This window comes from Phyllobates terribilis, unplaced genomic scaffold (genome assembly GCF_046119375.1).
Source record: "Phyllobates terribilis strain yellow unplaced genomic scaffold, ASM4611937v1 Scaffold_3__8_contigs__length_932513732, whole genome shotgun sequence".
Lineage (NCBI taxonomy): Eukaryota > Metazoa > Chordata > Amphibia > Anura > Dendrobatidae > Phyllobates > Phyllobates terribilis.
This window is the reverse complement of record NW_027362763.1, coordinates 508,705,346-508,722,571: the sequence shown is the minus strand read 5'-3', so window position 1 is coordinate 508,722,571 and position 17,226 is coordinate 508,705,346.

Here is a 17,226-nt window from a genome sequence, read left to right as displayed (position 1 = left end):
TCTGTTGAAAATAGTCTGGTGTAGGCCCGAGAAATACAAGTGTGGTTTTGCAGTTCCACGGGTCAAATTTCTGTATTATCCTGCTTTTCACAATTTTTGGCCGTAAAAAATAAATAATAGTGTCTCCTGATTGTTCAGACACAAATATATCTGTTGAAAATAGTCTGGTATACACCAGTAAATTATAACTTTAGTTTTGCAGTTCCACGGTAAAATATCTCTATTATCCTGCTTTTGGCATTTTTTTACATAAAAAATAAATAATAGTGTGTCCTGATTGTTCAGACACAAATATATCTGTTGAATAAAGTCTGGTATAAACCAGTAAATTATGACTGTGGTTTGGCTGTTCCACGGTAAAAAATCTCTATTATCTTGCTTTTGGCATTTTTTGCCATAAAAAATAAATAATTGTGTCTCCTGATTGTTCAGACACAAATATATCTGTTGAAAATAGTCTGGTGTAGGCCCGAGAAATACAAGTGTGGTTTTGCAGTACCATGTGTCAAATCACTGTATTACCCTGCTTTTCGCAATTTTTGGCCGTAAAAAATAAATAATGGTGTCTCCTGATTGTTCAGACACAAATAAACCTGTTGAAAATAGTCTGGAATACACCAGTAAATTATAATTGTGGTTTTGCTGTTCCACAGTAAAAAATCTCTATTATACTGCTTTTGGCATTTTTTGCCATAAAAAATAAATAATAGTGTCTCCTGATTGTTCAGACACAAATATATCTGTTGAAAATAGTCTGGTATACAACAGTAAATTTTGACAGTGGTTTGGCTGTTCCACGGTAAAAAATCTCTATTATCCTGCTTTCGTCATTTTTTGCCATAAAAAATAAATAATAGTGTCTCCTGATTGTTAAGACACAAATATATCTGTTGAAAATAGTCTGGTGTAGGACCGCAAAATACAAGTGTGGTTTTGCAGTTCCAAGGGTCAAATCTCTGTATTAACCTGCTTTTCGCAATTTTTGGCCGTAAAAAATAAATAATAGTGTCTCCTGATTGTTCAGATACAAATATATCTGTTGAAAATAGTCTGGTATACACCAATAAATTATAACTGTGGTTTTGCTGTTCCACGGCAAAAAATCTCTATTATCCTGCATTTGGCATTTTTTGACGTAAAGAATAAATAATAGTGTCTCCTGATTGTTCAAACACAAATATATCTGTTGAAAATAGTCTGGTATAAACCAGTAAACTATAACTGTGGTTTTGCTGTTCCACGGTAAAAAATCTCAATTATCCTGCTTTTGGCATTTTTTGCTGTAAAAAATAAATAATAGTGTCTACTGATTGTTTAAACACACATATATCTGTTGAAAATAGTCTGGTATACACCAGTAAATTATAACTGTGGTTTTGCTGTTCCACGGTAAAAAATCTCTATTATCCTGCTTTTGGCATTTTTTGCCGTAAAAAATAAATAATAGTGTGTCCTGATTGTTCAGACACAAATATATCTGTTGAATAAAGTCTGGTATAAACCAGTAAATTATGACTGTGGTTTGGCTGTTCCACGGTAAAAAATCTCTATTATCTTGCTTTTGGCATTTTTTGCCATAAAAAATAAATAATAGTGTCTCCTGATTGTTCAGACACAAATATATCTGTTGAAAACAGTCTAGTGTATGCCTGAGAAATACAAGTATAGTTTTGCAGTTCCACGGGTCAAAGCTCTGTATTATCCTGCTTTTCGCAGTTTTTGGCTGTAAAAAATAAATAATAGTGTCTCCTGATTGTTCAGATGCAAATATATCTGTTGAAAATAGTCTGGTATACACCAGTAAATTATAACTGTGGTTTTGCTGTTCCACGGTAAAAAATCTCTATTATCCTGCTTTTGGCATTTTTTGCCGTAAAAAATAAACAATAGTGTGTCCTGATTGTTCAGACACAAATATATCTGTTGATTAAAGTCTGGAATAAACCAGTAAATTTTGACTGTGGTTTGGCTGTTCCACGGTAAAAAATCTCTAGTATCTTGCTTTTGGCATTTTTTGCCCTAAAAAATAAATAATAGTGTCTCCTTTTGTTCAGACACAAATATATCTGTTGAAAATAGTCTGGTATACACAAGTAAATTATAACTGTGGTTTTGGTGTTCCACAGTAAAAAATCTCTATTATCCTGCTTTTGGCATTTTTTGTCGTAAAAAATAAATAATAGTGTCTCCTTTTGTTCAGACACAAATATATCTGTTGAAAATAGTCTGGTATACACCAGTAAATTATAACTGTGGCTTTGGTGTTCCACAGTAAAAAATCTCTATTATCCTGCTTTTGGCATTTTTTGCCGTAAAAAATAAATAAGTGTCTCCCGATTGTTCAGACACAAATATATCTGTTGAAAATAGTCTGGTGTAGGCCCGAGAAATACAAGTGTGGTTTTGCAGTTCCACGGGTCAAATTTCTGTATTATCCTGCTTTTCACAATTTTTGGCCGTAAAAAATAAATAATAGTGTCTCCTGATTGTTCAGACACAAATATATCTGTTGAAAATAGTCTGGTATACACCAGTAAATTATAACTTTAGTTTTGCAGTTCCACGGTAAAATATCTCTATTGTCCTGCTGTTGGCATTTTTTTACGTAAAAAATAAATAATAGTGTGTCCTGATTGTTCAGACACAAATATATCTGTTGAATAAAGTCTGGTATAAACCAGTAAATTGTGACTGTGGTTTGGCTGTTCCACGGTAAAAAATCTCTATTATCTTGCTTTTGGCATTTTTTGCCATAAAAAATAAATAATAGTGTCTCCTGATTGTTCAGACACAAATATATCTGTTGAAAATAGTCTGGTGTAGGCCCGAGAAATGCAAGTGTGGTTTTGCAGTACCATGTGTCAAATCACTGTATTACCCTGCTTTTCGCAATTTTTGGCCGTAAAAAATAAATAATGGTGTCTCCTGATTGTTCAGACACAAATAAACCTGTTGAAAATAGTCTGGAATACACCAGTAAATTATAATTGTGGTTTTGCTGTCACACTGTAAAAAATCTCTATTATCCTGCTTTTGGCATTTTTTGCCGTAAAAAATAAATAATAGTGTCTCCTGATTGTTCAGACACAAATATATCTGTTGAAAATAGTCTGGTATACACCAGAAATTTTAACTGTGGTTTTGCTCTTCCACGGTAAAAAATCTCTATTATATTGCTTTTGGCATTTTTTGCCGTAAAAAATAAATAATAGTGTCTCCTGATTGTTCAGACTCAAATATATCTGTTGAAAACAGTCTGGTATACACCAGTAAATTTTAACTGTGGTTTTGCTGTTCCACGGTAAAAAATCTCTATTATACTGCTTTTGGCATTTTTTGCCATAAAAAATAAATAATAGTGTCTCCTGATTGTTCAGACACAAATATATCTGTTGAAAATAGTCTGGTATACAACAGTAAATTTTGACTGTGGTTTGGCTGTTCCACGGTAAAAAATCTCTATTATCCTGCTTTCGGCATTTTTTGCCATAAAAAATAAATAATAGTGTCTCCTGATTGTTAAGACACAAATATATCTGTTGAAAATAGTCTGGTGTAGGACCGCAAAATACAAGTGTGGTTTTGCAGTTCCAAGGGTCAAATCTCTGTATTAACCTGCTTTTTGCAATTTTTGGCCGTAAAAAATAAATAATAGTGTCTCCTGATTGTTCAGATACAAATATATCTGTTGAAAATAGTCTGGTATACACCAATAAATTATAACTGTGGTTTTGCTATTCCACGGTAAAAAATCTCTATTATCCTGCATTTGGCATTTTTTGACGTAAAGAATAAATAATAGTGTCTCCTGATTGTTCAAACACAAATATATCTGTTGAAAATAGTCTGGTATAAACCAGTAAACTATAACTGTGGTTTTGCTGTTCCACGGTAAAAAATCTCTATTATCCTGCTTTTGGCATTTTTTGCCGTAAAAAATAAATAATAGTGTCTACTGATTGTTTAAACACACATATATCTGTTGAAAATAGTCTGGTATACACCAGTAAATTATAACTGTGGTTTTGCTGTTCCACGGTAAAAAATCTCTATTATCCTGCTTTTGGCATTTTTTGCCGTAAAAAATAAATAATAGTGTGTCCTGATTGTTCAGACACAAATATATCTGTTGAATAAAGTCTGGTATAAACCAGTAAATTATGACTGTGGTTTGGCTGTTCCACGGTAAAAAATCTCTATTATCTTGCTTTTGGCATTTTTTGCCATAAAAAATAAATAATAGTGTCTCCTGATTGTTCAGACACAAATATATCTGTTGAAAACAGTCTAGTGTATGCCTGAGAAATACAAGTATAGTTTTGCAGTTCCACGGGTCAAAGCTCTGTATTATCCTGCTTTTCGCAGTTTTTGGCTGTAAAAAATAAATAATAGTGTCTCCTGATTGTTCAGATGCAAATATATCTGTTGAAAATAGTCTGGTATACACCAGTAAATTATAACTGTGGTTTTGCTGTTCCACGGTAAAAAATCTCTATTATCCTGCTTTTGGCATTTTTTGCCGTAAAAAATAAATAATAGTGTGTCCTGATTGTTCAGACACAAATATATCTGTTGATTAAAGTCTGGTATAAACCAGTAAATTTTGACTGTGGTTTGGCTGTTCCATGGTAAAAAATCTCTATTATCTTGCTTTTGGCATTTTTTGCCCTAAAAAATAAATAATAGTGTCTCCTGATTGTTCAGACACAAATATATCTGTTGAAAACAGTCTAGTGTATGCCTGAGAAATACAAGTATAGTTTTGCAGTTCCACGGGTCAAAGCTCTGTATTATCCTGCTTTACGCAGTTTTTGGCTGTAAAAAATAAATAATAGTGTCTCCTGATTGTTCAGATGCAAATATATCTGTTGAAAATAGTCTGGTATACACCAGTAAATTATAACTGTGGTTTTGCTGTTCCACGGTAAAAAATCTCTATTATCCTGCTTTTGTCATTTTTTGCCATAAAAAATAAATAATAGTGTGTCCTGATTGTTCAGACACAAATATATCTGTTGAATAAAGTCTGGTATACACCAGTAAATTATAACTGTGGTTTTGCTGTTCTACGGTAAAAAATCTCTATTATCCTGCTTTCGGAATTTTTTGCCGTAAAAAATAAATAATAGTGTCTCCTGATTGTTAAGACACAAATATATCTGTTGAAAATAGTCTGGTGTAGTCCCGAGAAATACAAGTGTGGTTTTGCAGTTCCACGGGTCAAATTTCTGTATTATCCTGCTTTTCACAATTTTTTTCCGTAAAAAATAAATAATAGTGTCTCCTGATTGTTCAAACACAAATATATCTGTTAAAAATAGTCTGGTATACACCAGTAAATTATAATTGTGGTTTTGCTGTTCCACGGTAAAAAATCTCTATTATCCTGCTTTTGGCATTTTTTGCCGTAAAAAATAAATAATAGTGTCTCCTGATTGTTCATACACAAATATATCTGTTGAATAAGTCTGGTATACACCAGTAAACTATGACTGTGGTTTGGCTGTTCCACGGTAAAAAATCTCTATTATCCTGCTTTTGGCATTTTTTGCCCTAAAAAATAAATAATAGTGTCTCCTGATTGTTCAGACACAAATATATCTGTTGAAAACAGTCTAGTGTATGCCTGAGAAATACAAGTATAGTTTTGCAGTTCCACGGGTCAAAGCTCTGTATTATCCTGCTTTACGCAGTTTTTGGCTGTAAAAAATAAATAATAGTGTCTCCTGATTGTTCAGATGCAAATATATCTGTTGAAAATAGTCTGGTATACACCAGTAAATTATAACTGTGGTTTTGCTGTTCCACGGTAAAAAATCTCTATTATCCTGCTTTTGTCATTTTTTGCCATAAAAAATAAATAATAGTGTGTCCTGATTGTTCAGACACAAATATATCTGTTGAATAAAGTCTGGTATACACCAGTAAATTATAACTGTGGTTTTGCTGTTCTACGGTAAAAAATCTCTATTATCCTGCTTTCGGAATTTTTTGCCGTAAAAAATAAATAATAGTGTCTCCTGATTGTTAAGACACAAATATATCTGTTGAAAATAGTCTGGTGTAGTCCCGAGAAATACAAGTGTGGTTTTGCAGTTCCACGGGTCAAATTTCTGTATTATCCTGCTTTTCACAATTTTTTTCCGTAAAAAATAAATAATAGTGTCTCCTGATTGTTCAAACACAAATATATCTGTTAAAAATAGTCTGGTATACACCAGTAAATTATAATTGTGGTTTTGCTGTTCCACGGTAAAAAATCTCTATTATCCTGCTTTTGGCATTTTTTGCCGTAAAAAATAAATAATAGTGTCTCCTGATTGTTCATACACAAATATATCTGTTGAATAAGTCTGGTATACACCAGTAAACTATGACTGTGGTTTGGCTGTTCCACGGTAAAAAATCTCTATTATCCTGCTTTTGGCATTTTTTGCCGTAAAAAATAAATAATAGTGTCACCTGATTGTTCAGACACAAATATATCTGTTGAAAATAGTCTGGTGTATGCCCGAGAAATACAAGTATAGTTTTGCAGCTCCACGAGTCAAAGTTCTGTATTATCCTGCTTTTCGCAGTTTTTGGCTGTAAAAAATAAATAATAGTGTCTCCTGATTGTTCAGACACAAATAAACCTGTTGAAAATAGGCTGGAATACACCAGTAAATTATAACTGTGGTTTTGCTGTTTCACGGTAAAAAATCTCTATTATCCTGCTTTTTGCATTTTTTGCCATAAAAAATAAATAATAGTGTCTCCTGATTGTTAAGACACAAATATATCTGTTGAAAATAGTCTGGTGTAGGACCGAGAAATACAAGTGTGGTTTTGCAGTTCCACAGGTCAAATGTCTGTATTATCCTGCTTTTCGCAATTTTTTACCGTAAAAAATAAATAATAGTGTCTACTGATTATTCAGATACAAATATATCTGTTGAAAATAGTCTGGTATACACCAGTAAATTATGACGATGGTTTTGCTGTTCCACAGTAAAAATTCTCTATTATCCTGCTTTTGGCATTTTTTTGATTTAAAAAAATAAATAATAGTGTGTCCTGATTGTTCAAACACAAATATATCTGTTGAATAAAGTCTGGTAAAAACCAGTAAATTATGACTGTGGTTTGGCTGTTCCACGGTAAAAAATCTCTATTATCCTGCTTTTGGCATTTTTTGACATAAAAAATAAATAATAGCGTCTCCTGATTGTTCAGACACAAATATATCTGTTAAAAATAGTCTGGTATACACCAGTAAACTATAACTGTGGTTTTGCTGTTCCACGGTAAAAAATCTCTATTATCCTGCTTTTGGCATTTTTTGCCGTAAAAAATAAATAAAAGTGTCTCCTGATTGTTAAGACACAAATATATCTGTTGAAAATAGTCTGGTGTAGGACCGAGAAATACAAGTGTGGTTTTGCAGTTCCAAGGGTCAAATCTCTGTATTAACCTGCTTTTCGCAATTTTTGGCCGTAAAAAATAAATAATAGTGTCTCCTGATTGTTCAGATACAAATATATCTGTTGAAAATAGTCTGTTATACACCAGTAAATTATGACTGTGGTTTTGCTGTTCCACGGTAAAAAATCTCTATTATCCTGCTTTTGGCATTTTTTGCCATAAAAAATAAATAATAGTGTCTCCTTTTGTTCAGACACAAATATATCTGTTGAAAATAGTCTGGTATACACAAGTAAATTATAACTGTGGTTTTGGTGTTCCACAGTAAAAAATCTCTATTATCCTGCTTTTGGCATTTTTTGCCGTAAAAAATAAATAAGTGTCTCCCGATTGTTCAGACGCAAATATATCTGTTGAAAATAGTCTGGTGTAGGCCCGAGAAATACAAGTGTGGTTTTGCAGTTCCACGGGTCAAATTACTGTATTATCCTGCTTTTCACAATTTTTGGCCGTAAAAAATAAATAATAGTGTCTCCTGATTGTTCAGACACAAATATATCTGTTGAAAATAGTCTGGTATACACCAGTAAATTATAACTTTAGTTTTGCAGTTCCACGGTTAAATATCTCTATTATCCTGCTTTTGGCATTTTTTTACGTAAAAAATAAATAATAGTGTGTCCTGATTGTTCAGACACAAATATATCTGTTGAATAAAGTCTGGTATAAACCAGTAAATTATGACTGTGGTTTGGCTGTTCCACGGTAAAAAATCTCTATTATCCTGCTTTTGGCATTTTTTGCCGTAAAAAATAAATAATAGTGTCACCTGATTATTCAGACACAAATATATCTGTTGAAAATAGTCTGGTGTATGCCCGAGAAATACAAGTATAGTTTTGCAGCTCCACGAGTCAAAGTTCTGTATTATCCTGCTTTTCGCAGTTTTTGGCTGTAAAAAATAAATAATAGTGTCTCCTGATTGTTCAGACACAAGTATATATGTTGAAAATAGTCTGGTATACACCAGTAAATTATAACTGTGGTTTTGCTGTTCCACGGTAAAAAATCTCTATTATCCTGCTTTTGGCATTTTTTGCCATAAAAAATAAATAATAGTGTCTCCTGATAGTTCAGACACAAATATATCTGTTGAAAATAGTCTGGCGTAGGCCCGAGAAATACAAGTGTGGTTTTGCAGTAACACGTGTCAAATCACCGTATTACTCTGCTTATCGCAATTTTTGGCCGTAAAAAATAAATAATAGTGTCTCCTGATTGTTCAGACACAAATAAACCTGTTGAAAATAGTCTGGAATACACCAGTAAATTATAACTGTGGTTTTGCTGTTTCACGGTAAAAAATCTCTATTATCCTGCTTTTTGCATTTTTTGCCATAAAAAATAAATAATAGTGTCTCCTGATTGTTAAGACACAAATATATCTGTTGAAAATAGTCTGGTGTAGGACCGAGAAATACAAGTGTGGTTTTGCAGTTCCACAGGTCAAATGTCTGTATTATCCTGCTTTTCGCAATTTTTGGCCATAAAAAATAAATAATAGTGTCTACTGATTATTCAGATACAAATATATCTGTTGAAAATAGTCTGGTATACACCAGTAAATTATGACGGTGGTTTTGCTGTTCAACGGTAAAAATTCTCTATTATCCTGCTTTTGGCATTTTTTTGATTTAAAAAAATAAATAATAGTGTGTCCTGATTGTTCAAACACAAATATATCTGTTGAATAAAGTCTGGTAAAAACCAGTAAATTATGACTGTGGTTTGGCTGTTCCACTGTAAAAAATCTCTATTATCCTGCTTTTGGCATTTTTTGACATAAAAAATAAATAATAGCGTCTCCTGATTGTTCAGACACAAATATATCTGTTGAAAATAGTCTGGTATACAACAGTAAATTTTGACAGTGGTTTGGCTGTTCCACGGTAAAAAATCTCTATTATCCTGCTTTCGGCATTTTTTGCCATAAAAAATAAATAATAGGGTCTCCTGATTGTTAAGACACAAATATATCTGTTGAAAATAGTCTGGTGTAGGACCGAGAAATACAAGTGTGGTTTTGCAGTTCCAAGGGTCAAATCTCTGTATTAACCTGCTTTTCGCAATTTTTGGCCGTAAAAAATAAATAATAGTGTCTCCTGATTGTTCAGATACAAATATATCTGTTGAAAATAGTCTGTTATACACCAGTAAATTATGACTGTGGTTTTGCTGTTCCACGGTAAAAAATCTCTATTATCCTGCTTTTGGCATTTTTTGCCATAAAAAATAAATAATAGTGTCTTCTTTTGTTCAGACACAAATATATCTGTTGAAAATAGTCTGGTATACACAAGTAAATTATAACTGTGGTTTTGGTGTTCCACAGTAAAAAATCTCTATTATCCTGCTTTTGGCATTTTTTGTCGTAAAAAATAAATAATAGTGTCTCCTTTTGTTCAGACACAAATATATCTGTTGAAAATAGTCTGGTATATACCAGTAAATTATAACTGTGGTTTTGGTGTTCCACAGTAAAAAATCTCTATTATCCTGCTTTTGGCATTTTTTGCCGTAAAAAATAAATAAGTGTCTCCTGATTGTTCAGACACAAATATATCTGTTGAAAATAGTCTGGTGTAGGCCCGAGAAATACAAGTGTGGTTTTGCAGTTCCACGGGTCAAATTTCTGTATTATCCTGCTTTTCACAATTTTTGGCCGTAAAAAATAAATAATAGTGTCTCCTGATTGTTCAGACACAAATATATCTGTTGAAAATAGTCTGGTATACACCAGTAAATTATAACTTTAGTTTTGCAGTTCCACGGTAAAATATCTCTATTATCCTGCTTTTGGCATTTTTTTACGTAAAAAATAAATAATAGTGTGTCCTGATTGTTCAGACACAAATATATCTGTTGAATAAAGTCTGGTATAAACCAGTAAATTATGACTGTGGTTTGGCTGTTCCACGGTAAAAAATCTCTATTATCCTGCTTTTGGCATTTTTTGCCGTAAAAAAATAAATAATAGTGTCACCTGATTATTCAGACACAAATATATCTGTTGAAAATAGTCTGGTGTATGCCCGAGAAATACAAGTATAGTTTTGCAGCTCCACGAGTCAAAGTTCTGTATTATCCTGCTTTTTGCAGTTTTTGGCTGTAAAAAATAAATAATAGTGTCTCCTGATTGTGCAGATAATAATATATCTGTTGAAAATAGTCTGGTATACACCAGTAAATTATAACTGTGGTTTTGCTGTTCCACGGTAAAAAATCTCTATTATCCTGCTTTTGGCATTTTTTGCCGTAAAAAATAAATAATAGTGTGTCCTGATTGTTCAGACACAAATATATCTGTTGAATAAAGTCTGGTATAAACCAGTAAATTATGACTGTGGTTTGGCTGTTCCACTGTAAAAAATCTCTATTATCCTGCTTTTGGCATTTTTTGACATAAAAAATAAATAATAGCGTCTCCTGATTGTTCAAACACAAATATATCTGTTGAAAATAGTCTGGTATACACCAGTAAACAATAACTGTGGTTTTTCTGTTCCACGGTAAGAAATCTCTATTATCCTGCTTTTGGCATTTTTTGCCGTAAAAAATAAATAATAGTATCTCCTGATAGTTCAGACACAAATATATCTGTTGAAAATAGTCTGGTATACGCCAGTAAATTATAACTTTGGATTTGTTGTTCCACGGTAAAAAATCTCTATTATCCTGCTTTTGGCATTTTTTGACGTAAAAAATAAATAATAGTGTCTCCTGATTGTTCAAACACAAATATATCTGTTGAAAATAGTCTGGTATACACCAGTAAATTATAACTGTGGTTTTGCTGTTCCACGGTAAAAAATCTCTATTATCCTGATTTTGGCATTTTTTGCCGTAAAAAATAAATAATAGTGTGTCCTGATTGTTCAGACACAAATATATCTCCTAAATAAAGTCTGGTATAAACCAGTAAATTATGACTGTGGTTTGGCTGTTCCACGGTAAAAAAATCTTTATTATCTTGCTTTTGGCATTTTTTGCCATAAAAAATAAATAATAGTGTCTCCTGATTGTTCAGACACAAATATATCTGTTGAAAACAGTCTGGTGTATGCCTGAGAAATACAAGTATAGTTTTGCAGTTCCACGGGTCAAAGCTCTGTATTATCCTGCTTTTCGCAGTTTTTGGCTGTAAAAAATAAATAATAGTGTGTCCTGATTGTTCAGATACAAATATATCTGTTGAAAATAGTCTGGTATACACCAGTAAATTATAACTGTGGTTTTGCTGTTCCACGGTAAAAAATCTCAATTATCCTGCTTTTGGCATTTTTTGCTGTAAAAAATAAATAATAGTGTGTCCTGATTGTTCAGACACAAATATATCTGTTGAATAAAGTCTGGTATAAACCAGTAAATTATGACTGTGGTTTGGCTGCTCCACGGTAAAAAATCTCTATTATCTTGCTTTTGGCATTTTTTGCCATAAAAAATAAATAATAGTGTCTCCTGATTGTTAAGACACAAATATATCTGTTGAAAACAGTCTGGTGTATTCCCGAGAAATACAAATATAGTTTTGCAGTTCCACGGGTCAAAGTTCTGTATTATCCTGCTTTTCGCAGTTTTTGGCTGTAAAAAATAAATAATAGTGTCTCCTGATTGTTCAGATACAAATATATCTGTTGAAAATAGTCTGGTATACACCACTAAATTATAACTGTGGTTTTGCTGTTCCACGGTAAAAAATCTCTATTATCCTGCTTTTGGCATTTTTTGACATAAAAAATAAATACTATGTCTCCTGATTGTTCAAACACAAATATATCTGTTGAAAATAGTCTGGTATACACCAGTAAACTATAACTGTGGTTTTGCTGTTCCACGGTAAAAAATCTCTATTATCCTGCTTTTGGCATTTTTTGCTGTAAAAAATAAATAATAGAGTCTCCTGATTGTTCAGACACAAATATATCTGTTGAAAATAGTCTGGTATACACCAGTAAATTATAACTGTGGTTTTGCTGTTCTACGGTAAAAAATCTCTATTATCCTGCTTTTGGCATTTTTTGCCGTAAAAAATAAATAATAGTGTCTCCTGATTGTTAAGACACAAATATATCTGTTGAAAATAGTCTGGTGTAAGACCGAGAAATACAAGTGTGGTTTTTCAGTTCCACGGGTCAAATCTGTCTATTATCATGCTTTTCGCAATTTTTGGCCGTAAAAAATAAATAATAGTGTCTCCTGATTTTTCAGATACAAATATATCTGTTGAAAATAGTCTGGTATACACCAGTAAATTATGACTGTGGTTTTGCTGTTCCACGGTAAAAAATCTCTATTATCCTGCTTTTGGCATTTTTTGACGTAAAAAATAAATAATAGTGTCTCCTGACTGTTCAAACACAAATATATCTGTTGATAATAGTCTGGTATACACCAGTAAACTATAACTGTGGTTTTGCTGTTCCACGGTAAAAAATCTCTATTATCCTGCTTTTGGCATTTTTTGCCGTAAAAAATAAATAATAGTGTCTCCTGATTGTTCAAACACAAATATATCTGTTGAAAATAGTCTGGTATACACCAGTAAATTATAACTGTGGTTTTGCTGTTCCACGGTAAAAAATCTCTATTATCCTGCTTTTGGCATTTTTTGCCGTAAAAAATAAATAAGTGTCTCCTGATTGTTCAGACACAAATATATCTGTTGAAAATAGTCTGGTGTAGGCCCGAGAAATACAAGTGTGGTTTTGCAGATCCACGGGTCAAATCTCTGTATTATCCTGCTTTTCACATTTTTTGCCGTAAAAAATAAATAATAGTGTCTCCTGATTGTTAACACACAAATATATCTGTTGAAAATAGTCTGGTGTAGGACCGAGAAATAGAAGTGTGGTTTTGCAGTTCCACGGGTCAAATCTCTGTATTATCCTGCTTTTCGCAATTTTTGGCCATAAAAAATAAATAATAGTGTCTCCTGATTGTTCAGATACAAATATATCTGTTGAAAATAGTCTGGTATACACCAGTAAATTATGACGGTGGTTTTGCTGTTCCACGGTAAAAAATCTCTATTATCCTGCTTTTGGCATTTTTGACATAAAAAATAAATACTATGTCTCCTGATTGTTCAAACACAAATATATCTGTTGAAAATAGTCTGGTATACACCAGTAAACTATAACTGTGGTTTTGCTGTTCCACGGTAAAAAATCTCTATTATCCTGCTTTTGGCATTTTTTGCCGTAAAAAATAAATAATAGAGTCTCCTGATTGTTCAGACACAAATATATCTGTTGAAAATAGTCTGGTATACACCAGTAAATTATAACTTTAGTTTTGCAGTTCCACGGTAAAATATCTCTATTATCCTGCTTTTGGCATTTTTTTACGTAAAAAATAAATAATAGTGTGTCCTGATTGTTCAGACACAAATACATCTGTTGAATAAAGTCTGGTATAAACCAGTAAATTATGACTGTGGTTTGGCTGTTCCACGGTAAAAAATCTCTATTATCCTGCTTTTGGCATTTTTTGCCGTAAAAAAATAAATAATAGTGTCACCTGATTATTCAGACACAAATATATCTGTTGAAAATAGTCTGGTGTATGCCCGAGAAATACAAGTATAGTTTTGCAGCTCCACGAGTCAAAGTTCTGTATTATCCTGCTTTTTGCAGTTTTTGGCTGTAAAAAATAAATAATAGTGTCTCCTGATTGTGCAGATAATAATATATCTGTTGAAAATAGTCTGGTATACACCAGTAAATTATAACTGTGGTTTTGCTGTTCCACGGTAAAAAATCTCTATTATCCTGCTTTTGGCATTTTTTGCCGTAAAAAATAAATAATAGTGTGTCCTGATTGTTCAGACACAAATATATCTGTTGAATAAAGTCTGGTATAAACCAGTAAATTATGACTGTGGTTTGGCTGTTCCACTGTAAAAAATCTCTATTATCCTGCTTTTGGCATTTTTTGACATAAAAAATAAATAATAGCGTCTCCTGATTGTTCAAACACAAATATATCTGTTGAAAATAGTCTGGTATACACCAGTAAACAATAACTGTGGTTTTTCTGTTCCACGGTAAGAAATCTCTATTATCCTGCTTTTGGCATTTTTTGCCGTAAAAAATAAATAATAGTATCTCCTGATAGTTCAGACACAAATATATCTGTTGAAAATAGTCTGGTATACGCCAGTAAATTATAACTTTGGATTTGTTGTTCCACGGTAAAAAATCTCTATTATCCTGCTTTTGGCATTTTTTGACGTAAAAAATAAATAATAGTGTCTCCTGATTGTTCAAACACAAATATATCTGTTGAAAATAGTCTGGTATACACCAGTAAATTATAACTGTGGTTTTGCTGTTCCACGGTAAAAAATCTCTATTATCCTGATTTTGGCATTTTTTGCCGTAAAAAATAAATAATAGTGTGTCCTGATTGTTCAGACACAAATATATCTCCTAAATAAAGTCTGGTATAAACCAGTAAATTATGACTGTGGTTTGGCTGTTCCACGGTAAAAAAATCTTTATTATCTTGCTTTTGGCATTTTTTGCCATAAAAAATAAATAATAGTGTCTCCTGATTGTTCAGACACAAATATATCTGTTGAAAACAGTCTGGTGTATGCCTGAGAAATACAAGTATAGTTTTGCAGTTCCACGGGTCAAAGCTCTGTATTATCCTGCTTTTCGCAGTTTTTGGCTGTAAAAAATAAATAATAGTGTCTCCTGATTGTTCAGATACAAATATATCTGTTGAAAATAGTCTGGTATACACCAGTAAATTATAACTGTGGTTTTGCTGTTCCACGGTAAAAAATCTCAATTATCCTGCTTTTGGCATTTTTTGCTGTAAAAAATAAATAATAGTGTGTCCTGATTGTTCAGACACAAATATATCTGTTGAATAAAGTCTGGTATAAACCAGTAAATTATGACTGTGGTTTGGCTGCTCCACGGTAAAAAATCTCTATTATCTTGCTTTTGGCATTTTTTGCCATAAAAAATAAATAATAGTGTCTCCTGATTGTTAAGACACAAATATATCTGTTGAAAACAGTCTGGTGTATTCCCGAGAAATACAAATATAGTTTTGCAGTTCCACGGGTCAAAGTTCTGTATTATCCTGCTTTTCGCAGTTTTTGGCTGTAAAAAATAAATAATAGTGTCTCCTGATTGTTCAGATACAAATATATCTGTTGAAAATAGTCTGGTATACACCAGTAAATTATAACTTTAGTTTTGCAGTTCCACGGTAAAATATCTCTATTATCCTGCTTTTGGCATTTTTTTACGTAAAAAATAAATAATAGTGTGTCCTGATTGTTCAGACACAAATACATCTGTTGAATAAAGTCTGGTATAAACCAGTAAATTATGACTGTGGTTTGGCTGTTCCACGGTAAAAAATCTCTATTATCCTGCTTTTGGCATTTTTTGCCGTAAAAAAATAAATAATAGTGTCACCTGATTATTCAGACACAAATATATCTGTTGAAAATAGTCTGGTGTATGCCCGAGAAATACAAGTATAGTTTTGCAGCTCCACGAGTCAAAGTTCTGTATTATCCTGCTTTTTGCAGTTTTTGGCTGTAAAAAATAAATAATAGTGTCTCCTGATTGTGCAGATAATAATATATCTGTTGAAAATAGTCTGGTATACACCAGTAAATTATAACTGTGGTTTTGCTGTTCCACGGTAAAAAATCTCTATTATCCTGCTTTTGGCATTTTTTGCCGTAAAAAATAAATAATAGTGTGTCCTGATTGTTCAGACACAAATATATCTGTTGAATAAAGTCTGGTATAAACCAGTAAATTATGACTGTGGTTTGGCTGTTCCACTGTAAAAAATCTCTATTATCCTGCTTTTGGCATTTTTTGACATAAAAAATAAATAATAGCGTCTCCTGATTGTTCAAACACAAATATATCTGTTGAAAATAGTCTGGTATACACCAGTAAACAATAACTGTGGTTTTTCTGTTCCACGGTAAGAAATCTCTATTATCCTGCTTTTGGCATTTTTTGCCGTAAAAAATAAATAATAGTATCTCCTGATAGTTCAGACACAAATATATCTGTTGAAAATAGTCTGGTATACGCCAGTAAATTATAACTTTGGATTTGTTGTTCCACGGTAAAAAATCTCTATTATCCTGCTTTTGGCATTTTTTGACGTAAAAAATAAATAATAGTGTCTCCTGATTGTTCAAACACAAATATATCTGTTGAAAATAGTCTGGTATACACCAGTAAATTATAACTGTGGTTTTGCTGTTCCACGGTAAAAAATCTCTATTATCCTGATTTTGGCATTTTTTGCCGTAAAAAATAAATAATAGTGTGTCCTGATTGTTCAGACACAAATATATCTCCTAAATAAAGTCTGGTATAAACCAGTAAATTATGACTGTGGTTTGGCTGTTCCACGGTAAAAAAATCTTTATTATCTTGCTTTTGGCATTTTTTGCCATAAAAAATAAATAATAGTGTCTCCTGATTGTTCAGACACAAATATATCTGTTGAAAACAGTCTGGTGTATGCCTGAGAAATACAAGTATAGTTTTGCAGTTCCACGGGTCAAAGCTCTGTATTATCCTGCTTTTCGCAGTTTTTGGCTGTAAAAAATAAATAATAGTGTCTCCTGATTGTTCAGATACAAATATATCTGTTGAAAATAGTCTGGTATACACCAGTAAATTATAACTGTGGTTTTGCTGTTCCACGGTAAAAAATCTCAATTATCCTGCTTTTGGCATTTTTTGCTGTAAAAAATAAATAATAGTG